Here is an 8048-nt window from a genome sequence, read left to right as displayed (position 1 = left end):
AGCACACTTGCCAAGTTCACGGACGACACCAAGTTATAGGGAAGCATGGTCATGCAAAAAGATAGGCTACAAATACAGGCAGATCTAGACAGGCTGGGAAATTGGGTGGATTGGAACCAGATGAAGTTCAACATCAAGAAATGTAAAGTGCTCCACCTCGGGACAAACAACCCCCAACACACACACAGCCTTAGCAACACCACTCTGACCAGCACTACGAATGAAAGAGACCTGGGGGTAATAAAACTGTCGACCACCCCATCATTAAAAAACTAGGCAACTGTGGCATCGATGCCTACACGGTCAGATGGATTGTGAATTGGCTGAAGGGTCGTACTCAGAGGGTGGTGGTGGATGGGTCATATTCGACCTGGGGGGAACTGGGAAGCGGAGTGCCCCAGGGCTCGGTCCTTGGGCCCGTGCTGTTCAATTTCTTTATTAGCGATTTGGACGATGGGGTGCAAAGCAACCTCTTCAAATTTGCTGATGATATCAAAATTTGGGGTGAGGTGGGCACGTTAGCAGGGAGGGAAAGACTGCAGAAAGACCTGGATAGGTTGCAGAGCTGGGCTAACAAAAACAGGATGCGTTTCAATACTGACAAGTGCAGGGGGCTCCACTTGGGCAGTAGTAACCGGCAGCACATTTATAAGATGGGAAACTCCCTTCTTGAGAGCCGGAGGGAGAAAGAGATCCTGGAGTCATCATTGATTCCAAGATGAACATGGGCTGACAATGCAAGGTCACGGTCAGCAGGGCTAACCGGACCTTATCGTGTATCCACAAGTGCATCTCGAGTAGGGCCAACGAGGTGATCCTCCCCCTCTACGCGACACTGGTCAGTCTGCAGCTGGAGTACTGTGTCCAGTTCTGGGCACCGAACTTCAAGAGGGATTTGGACAGCATGGAGAAGGTCCAGAGGAGGGTCACCTGCATGATCTGGGGACAGCAGGGCAGACCCTACAATGAGAGGCTACGGGACCTGAACCTGTTCAGCCTTCACAAGAGAAGGCTGAGGGGGGCACCTGGTTTCATAGATTCATAGATGTTAGGGTCAGAAGGGACCTCAATAGATCATCGAGTCCGACCCCCTGCATAGGCAGGAAAGAGTGCTGGGTCTAGATGACCCCAGCTAGATGCTCATCTAAGCTCCTCTTGAAGACCCCCAGGGTAGTGTCATATTGAATGAAAGAGTTTGAATGTTTCTAAAGGTTGCCCATTAGCCAGTTTCAGGAAGAAGATAAGATTTATCTCCTTATCTAGTTCATTGTTTTGGGAATACGTGCAAAAGGTCCTGACTTTGCTTAAAGTCTTAATTTAAATTTCATCTTTTAGAAATCTTTTACAAAGAGAGCAAATATCCTGAATTCCAAGAGATCAAACCCTGAGGCCTTTTGACCAGGTTGGTAAGAAAAGGGCATTTGCAGTGATATGGAAGTTTCCCAAAGGTAATTTAAAATGCTCAACAAAGGCAAAAGAATCTGTTGAGTAAGATCCGAGCCCAAATTTGGAAGCAACCATATATTGAGTAGGAGGAGCCCTCTGACGGCAACTCGCTCAATAAAAACGGTAACTTGCTGTCCCAATTTGGAGGTGACTATACTTGTAGAACAACGAAGGAAGAATCGCAAGTATAGCCCGGTTCAGACTGATCACCTGAAACCACCCTCTCCGTGAACACAAATCTCTTAGTTCATGCTGAAGCCGTGGAGCACCTGAAAAGGACTGAAGGAAGGGGACTTAGTCCTATCACTGCTGAGGCCAGCCTATTGAATTGTATTGCTGAGCCCATTTCATTGAACCGTACTACTGAGGCCAACCCATTGAATCGTACTACTGAGGAATGAAACCATATTTTGGTATCTGGCTTCTTGGAATTCTAGGATTGTAAGTATATTATGAAAAATAATAGTATTGATTCAAATTTAACTTTTAGTTGTAATTGTAGTTGTTTTTGTAACACTAATTCTTATAGTATTGTCTGGGAAGGAAGTGCATTCGGAGCATTGTTTCTGATATATGTAGTTATTGTGTTTTTAATGTTTGTGGTGTTTCTTAAAGCTAAGCAGTGTTATATACGTAGCAAAGAGTTTTAAAATAAAATTGTGTTGTATAAATTAAGTGTGTAATCATTGTGAAATCGTGCAATCAGTTAACTACTCCCCCAGCCAGTGCATCAAAACGAATCAGCAAATTGTGTGGGATTTTCTCTATTCCATAACCCACTAGAGACAGGTAGGGGAGAGCACCACCTCCCTTGGGAGCCCGTTCCAGACCTTGGCCACTCGAACTGTGAAGAAGTTCTTCCTAATGTCCAGTCTAAATCTGCTCTCTGCTAGCTTGTGGCCATTATTTCTTGTAACCCCCGGGGGCGCCTTGGTGAATAAATCCTCACCAATTCCCTTCTGCACCCCCATGATGAACTTATAGGCAGCCACAAGGTCGCCTCTCAACCTTCTCTTACGGAGGCTGAAGAGGTCCAGGTTCTCCAGTCTCTCCTTGTGGGGCTTGCAGACCAAGCCCTTAACCATACGAGTTGCCCTTCGCTGTACCCTCTCCAGGTTATCCACATCCCTCTTGAAGTGCGGTGCCCAGAATTGCACGCAGTACTCCAACTGCAGTCTGACCAGCGCCCGATAGAGGGGAAGTATCACCTCCTTGGACCTATTCGTCATGCATCTGCTGATGCACGATAAAGTGCCATTGGCTTTTCTGATGGCTTCGTCACACTGCCGACTCATGTTCATCTTGGAGTTCACTAGGACTCCAGGATCCCTTTCCACCTCTGTGCCACCCAGCAGGTCATTCCCTAGGCTGTAGGTATGCTGGACATTTTTCCTCCCTAGGTGCAGCACTTTGCATTTCTCCTTGTTGAACTGCATCCTGTTGTTTTCTGCCCACTTGTCCAACCTGTCTAGGTCTGCCTGCAGCTGTTCCCTGCCCTCCGGCTTGTCCACATCTCGCCATAGCTTTGTGTCATCTGCAAACTTGGACAGAGTACATTTGACTCCCTCGTCCAAGTCACTGATGAAGACATTAAAGAGTATCGGTCCAAGGACCGAGCCCTGTGGGACCCCACTGCCCACACCCTTCCAGGTCGATACCGACCCATCCACCACGATTCTCTGGGTGCGACCCTCTAGCCAATTCGCCACCCACCGGACTGTGCAGTCATCCAAGTCACAGCCTCTTAACTTGTTCACCAGTATGGGGTGGGATACCGCATCGAAGGCCTTCCTGAAGTCTAAGTATACGACATCCACCCCTACTCCTGTGTCCAGGCGTTTTGTAACCTGGCCATAAAAAGAGACTAGATTGGTCAGGCACGATCTGCCTGCCACGAACCCATGCTGGTTTCCCCTCAGCATTATTTGCCCTGCCGGGCTCTCACAAATGTGAGCCTTGATAATTTTTTCAAAGACTTTACAAGGATGGAGGTGAGACTGACTGGCCTCTAGTTGCCCGGGTCCTCCTTCCTCCCCTTCTTGAAAACGGGGACCACATTGGCCCTTTTCCAGTCCTCTGGGACTTGGCCCGTGCACCACGAGCGTTCAAATATTCCCGCCAGTGGCTGTGCAATGATGTCGGCCAGTGCCTTCAGCACCCTCGGATGGAGCCCATCCGGGCCTGCCGACTTAAAGGCATCCAGTTCTTCCAAGTGACTCTGCACCACCTCAGGATCTACGCATGGCAGTCTGGCACCTTGCTGCTGCCTCTCTACAACCCCAGTGAGAGACTTGTCGTGCCCCTCACTTAGGAACACTGAGGCAAAGACCTCGTTGAGGAGTTCAGCCTTGTCCCCCCTGTCTGTCACCAATTGTTTCTGCCCATTTAGCAGGGGTCCTATTCCTCCCTGGGCCTTCCTTTTACTCCCTTTATATCTAAAAAACAATTTCTTGTTGTCCTTTACTTGGGATGCCATCCTCAGCTCCATGGTAGCTTTGGCCTGTCTAACTGCCTCCCTACAAGCACGAGCAGAGGAGGTATATTCATCTTTAGTGATCTCACCCTGTTTCCACTTTTTATGTGCTCCCCTTTTAATCTGCAGGCTGCCCTGGATTTCTGTGGTCAGCCAAGGAAGCCTCCTGGCTCCTTTCCCTCTTTTTCCCCGCATCGGGATTGTCTTGCTTTGTGCCTGAAGGATCGTTTCCTTAAGGCACAGCCACCCTTCTTGGGCTCCCATTACTTCAAAACTCCTACTCTGCAGTGCTTCCTTGACTAATCGCCTGAGTGCAATGAGATCAGCTTTCCGAAAGTCTAGCACTTTCACCCTACTAGTTACCTTACCCACTCGCCGTCTTATGGTGAATTCTATTATTAGGTGATCACTGTCCCCCAGATGGCTACCGATCTGTAGGTCCCCTATCATGTCATCCCCCGTTGCCAATACCAGATCCAGTATGGCATTCCCCCTAGTGGGACCGTGTACCTCCTGTGTCAGGTGGAGGTCCTGTACACAGGTTAGAAACCTGCATGAACAGTGGGACTTTGCCGTCTGCATCTCCCAGCAGATGTCTGGTGACCGTCTATAAACTCACTAGGGGGGACCAGAAGGGTTTGGGGGAGACCTTGTTTCCTCTAGCACCCCCTAGGATAACAAGGAATAACGGCCACAAGTTGTTGGAGAGTAGGTTTAGATTAGACATCCGTAGGAACTACTTCAAGATCTACAAGGTCCCTTCCGACCCGACTTCTATGATTCTATGAACAGTCCACAGTATGAACGTGAGCCGGCAGTGCAATGCTGTAGCCGGCAGGGCAAACAATACTCTGGCATACATCAATTGATGAATCTCCAGCAAAACCAAGGAGGTGGTTCTCCCACTGTACTCAGCACTGGCGAGACCACAGCTGGAGTACTGCATCCAGTTCTGGGCACCGCACTTGAACAAGGACAGGGACAAGCTTGAGAGAGTTGAGAGAAGAGCCAACCAAAGGATCAGAGTCTCACATGGCAAGCCATATGAGGAAAGCCTGAGGGATCTGGGACTCTTCAGCCTGAAGAAAAGAAGGCCGAGCAGGGACCTGGTAACAGCTTACCGCTACACTAGGGGAGTACATCAAGGGCTCGTGAGTAACTGTTCACCAGGGCACCCAAGGGGAAAACTGGGAGCAATGGTGTGAAAATCCTGGAAGACCATTTCAGGCGCAACATTAGGAAAAACTCCTTCACAGGCAGGGTGTCCAGACTGTGAAAGAAGCTCCCTCCAACGGTGGTGCAATCGCCGAACCTGGAAATCTGACTGGATGGTCACCTTGCTAGAGTCGCCTGACCCCAGTTGTCTTTCCTGCTTGGTGCAGGGGGCTGGACCCAATGATCGTCCAAAGTCCCTTCTGGCTGAATATGAATCTATGAAACCCGGTCTCCAGATCTTTAGTGGTCTGGCTGATGAGCCTCTGATGCGTAAATCAGCCAGCTGGTTGTGGCCTCTCACACCCAACCTGTAACTTCATGACGCTTCAGATTACTCTTGTATAAGAGGTCACAGCTCTGCCAGCAGCCCTGGCCTCCAAGCAGGAAGCTGACATGGCCTTCCCCAGACCTGCTGTGCTGGAGACCAGACTAGATCATCATCTCCTCCCGGTGCTCTGTCCCCGTCATCTGCGAGTGCTGGTTCATAGATTCATCGATTGTCGAGTCAGAAGGGACCACAATGGATCATCGTGTCCGACCCCCTGCCCCTGGCAGGAAAGAGGACTGAGGTCAGATGACCCCAGCCAGGTGACTATCTATCCTCCTCTTGAAGACCTCCAAGCTAGGTGATAGCACTATCTCTCTTGGAAGCCCATTCCAGATCCTGGCCACCCTTACTGTGAAAAATTTCTTCCTAATGTCTAACCTAAATCCACTCTCAACTAGTTTACACCCGTTATTCCTAGTCACTCCCTGGGGTGCCCTGGTAAACAGCGCTTCCCCTATTCCTTGTTGACCTCCCCTAATAAATCTATAGGTGGCCACAAGATCTCCCCTCAGCCGTCTCTTGTGAAGGCTGAAGAGATTCAGCTCTATCAACCTCCCCCCGTAGGGTCTATCACAAAGGCCACTAATCATGCGAGTGGCCCTCCTCTGGACCCTCTCCAGATTCCCCGCGTCCCTCTTGAAGCGCGGCGCCCAAAACTGGACACAGCACTCCAACTGTGGCCTGACCTGTGCTGCATAGAGGGGGAGCATCACCTCCTTTGTCCTATTAGTCATGCACCTGCTAATGCACGACAAGGTACGATTGGCCTTGTTGATGGCCTCGTTACACTGCCGGCTCACGTTCATCTTGGAGTCAATTATGACTCCAAGATCCCTCTCTGCCTCCGAGCTGCTGAGAAGGACACTCCCCAACCTATAGGTGTGCTGGGGGTTCCTCCTTCCCAGGTGGAGTACCTTACATTTATCTTTATTAAATTGCATCCTATTTCTCTCTGCCCATTGATCCAACCTGTCCAGCTCAGCTTGAATCTGTTCCCTGCCCTCCGGTGTACTAACTTTGCCCCATAACTTGGTATCATCAGCGAACTTGGAGAGGGTGCTCTCCACGCCCTCATCCAAATCGCTGATGAAGATATGGAATAATATTGGTCCGAGGACCGAACCCTGTGGGACCCCACTGCCCACCTCCCGCCAGGCCAAGAAGGAACCATCCACCACCACTCTCTGGGTGCGGTCCCTAAGCCAGTTGGCCACCCACCTGGCCGTGTAGGTGTCCACTCTGCAATCTGCTAGCCTCCCAATGAGGATAGGGTGCAAAACTGTGTTGAAGGCCTTCCTAAAGTCCAGGAAGATGACATCAGCCTCGGCTCCCACGTCCAGGCAGTGCGTGACCTGGTCATAGAAGGCTACAAGGTTTGTCAGGCAGGATCTACCTGTGACAAACCCGTGTTGGTTTCCCCTCAGCATCGTTTCCCCTGCTTGGCCTGCACAAATGTGTTCTTTGAGTATTTTCTCTAGCATTTTCCCAGGGATAGACGTAAGACTGGTTATCGGGGACTGTGAGACCACCCAGGTGCTCAGGATCAAAGGACTATTGAAAGTCAGGCTGGAAGGGCCCTCACATGGTCATCTAGTCCAGCCCCCTGCTCAAGGCAGGACCAGCCCTCGCTAAACCATCCCAGCCATGTTCAGACTCAGTCCCCCCAGCTCTTCCAACCTGTGCTCCTGCCTCCCAAGCCCTGATCATTTTGGTTACTCTGCACTGGGCTCTTCCCAATCCACCCACGTCCTCCTGGCAGTGTGGGACCCAGACCTTGGCAGTCTCCTGTGCTGGATGGAGCAGGTGAACCACTGCCCTGCACTTGGACGGGGATTTTCCTGTCCAGACAACCCTGGAGGCTGTTGACACTGGGTTAGCTGGGTCCTCAGGTGAAAAGTGGAGTTCTTTGTGCCCAAAAGCTTGCTTCCTGTTCCTGCCAACTACCAGCTGGCTCCAGAAAAGGGATCACAAACAAATCCTGGGCTCTCCTGCATATTGAGGCAGGACTCGGCAGGTGGCACTGTTGCCCACCGCACTGTGAAGATACTGGGTTGGAGAGACCTCAAGCATCCAATCCAGGCCCCTGCATGGAGGCAGCAAGAGACTGTTCCTAGCCCACTGCACACAGACTGCCTCCAACCTTTGCTTGCAAACCTCCAGAGAAGCAGGGTCGTTAGCTCCCTGGGCAGCTGGTCCCATTGCTCTGCTGCTTTGACATTAAGAAAGGTTTTCCCCCTGAGATTTCCTTGCAATCTATTCTGCTGCACTTCATACCCACGGTTGCATGTCCTGCCATCTGGGAACAGCCATCACGGAAGCACAAAGATTTCCAGGGTCTCTCCCAGATCCATTCACATGGGCTCTATCAGTGAATGGCGCTGGCCGGCCAGGGCTGAAGGGCTGTGCTGCCTTTGTCGTGTGTGCAGTCGGCCCCTGGGTTCAGCCCCAATGCACACAAGTCAAGGGAAGATGCGGGTGCATGCGAGCAGTGCTGGCTGCAGCGGTCTGGATGATGCAGGGACAGCATGCAGACACAGATGATGCAAGCTCCATGAGGGCAAAGAAGGGACCATTGCTGCAGCACTT

Source organism: Alligator mississippiensis, chromosome 2, assembly GCF_030867095.1.
Source record: "Alligator mississippiensis isolate rAllMis1 chromosome 2, rAllMis1, whole genome shotgun sequence".
NCBI classification, from domain to species: domain Eukaryota; kingdom Metazoa; phylum Chordata; order Crocodylia; family Alligatoridae; genus Alligator; species Alligator mississippiensis.
The sequence above is the reverse complement of the archived record's forward strand: the minus strand, read 5'-3'. Positions refer to the sequence as shown.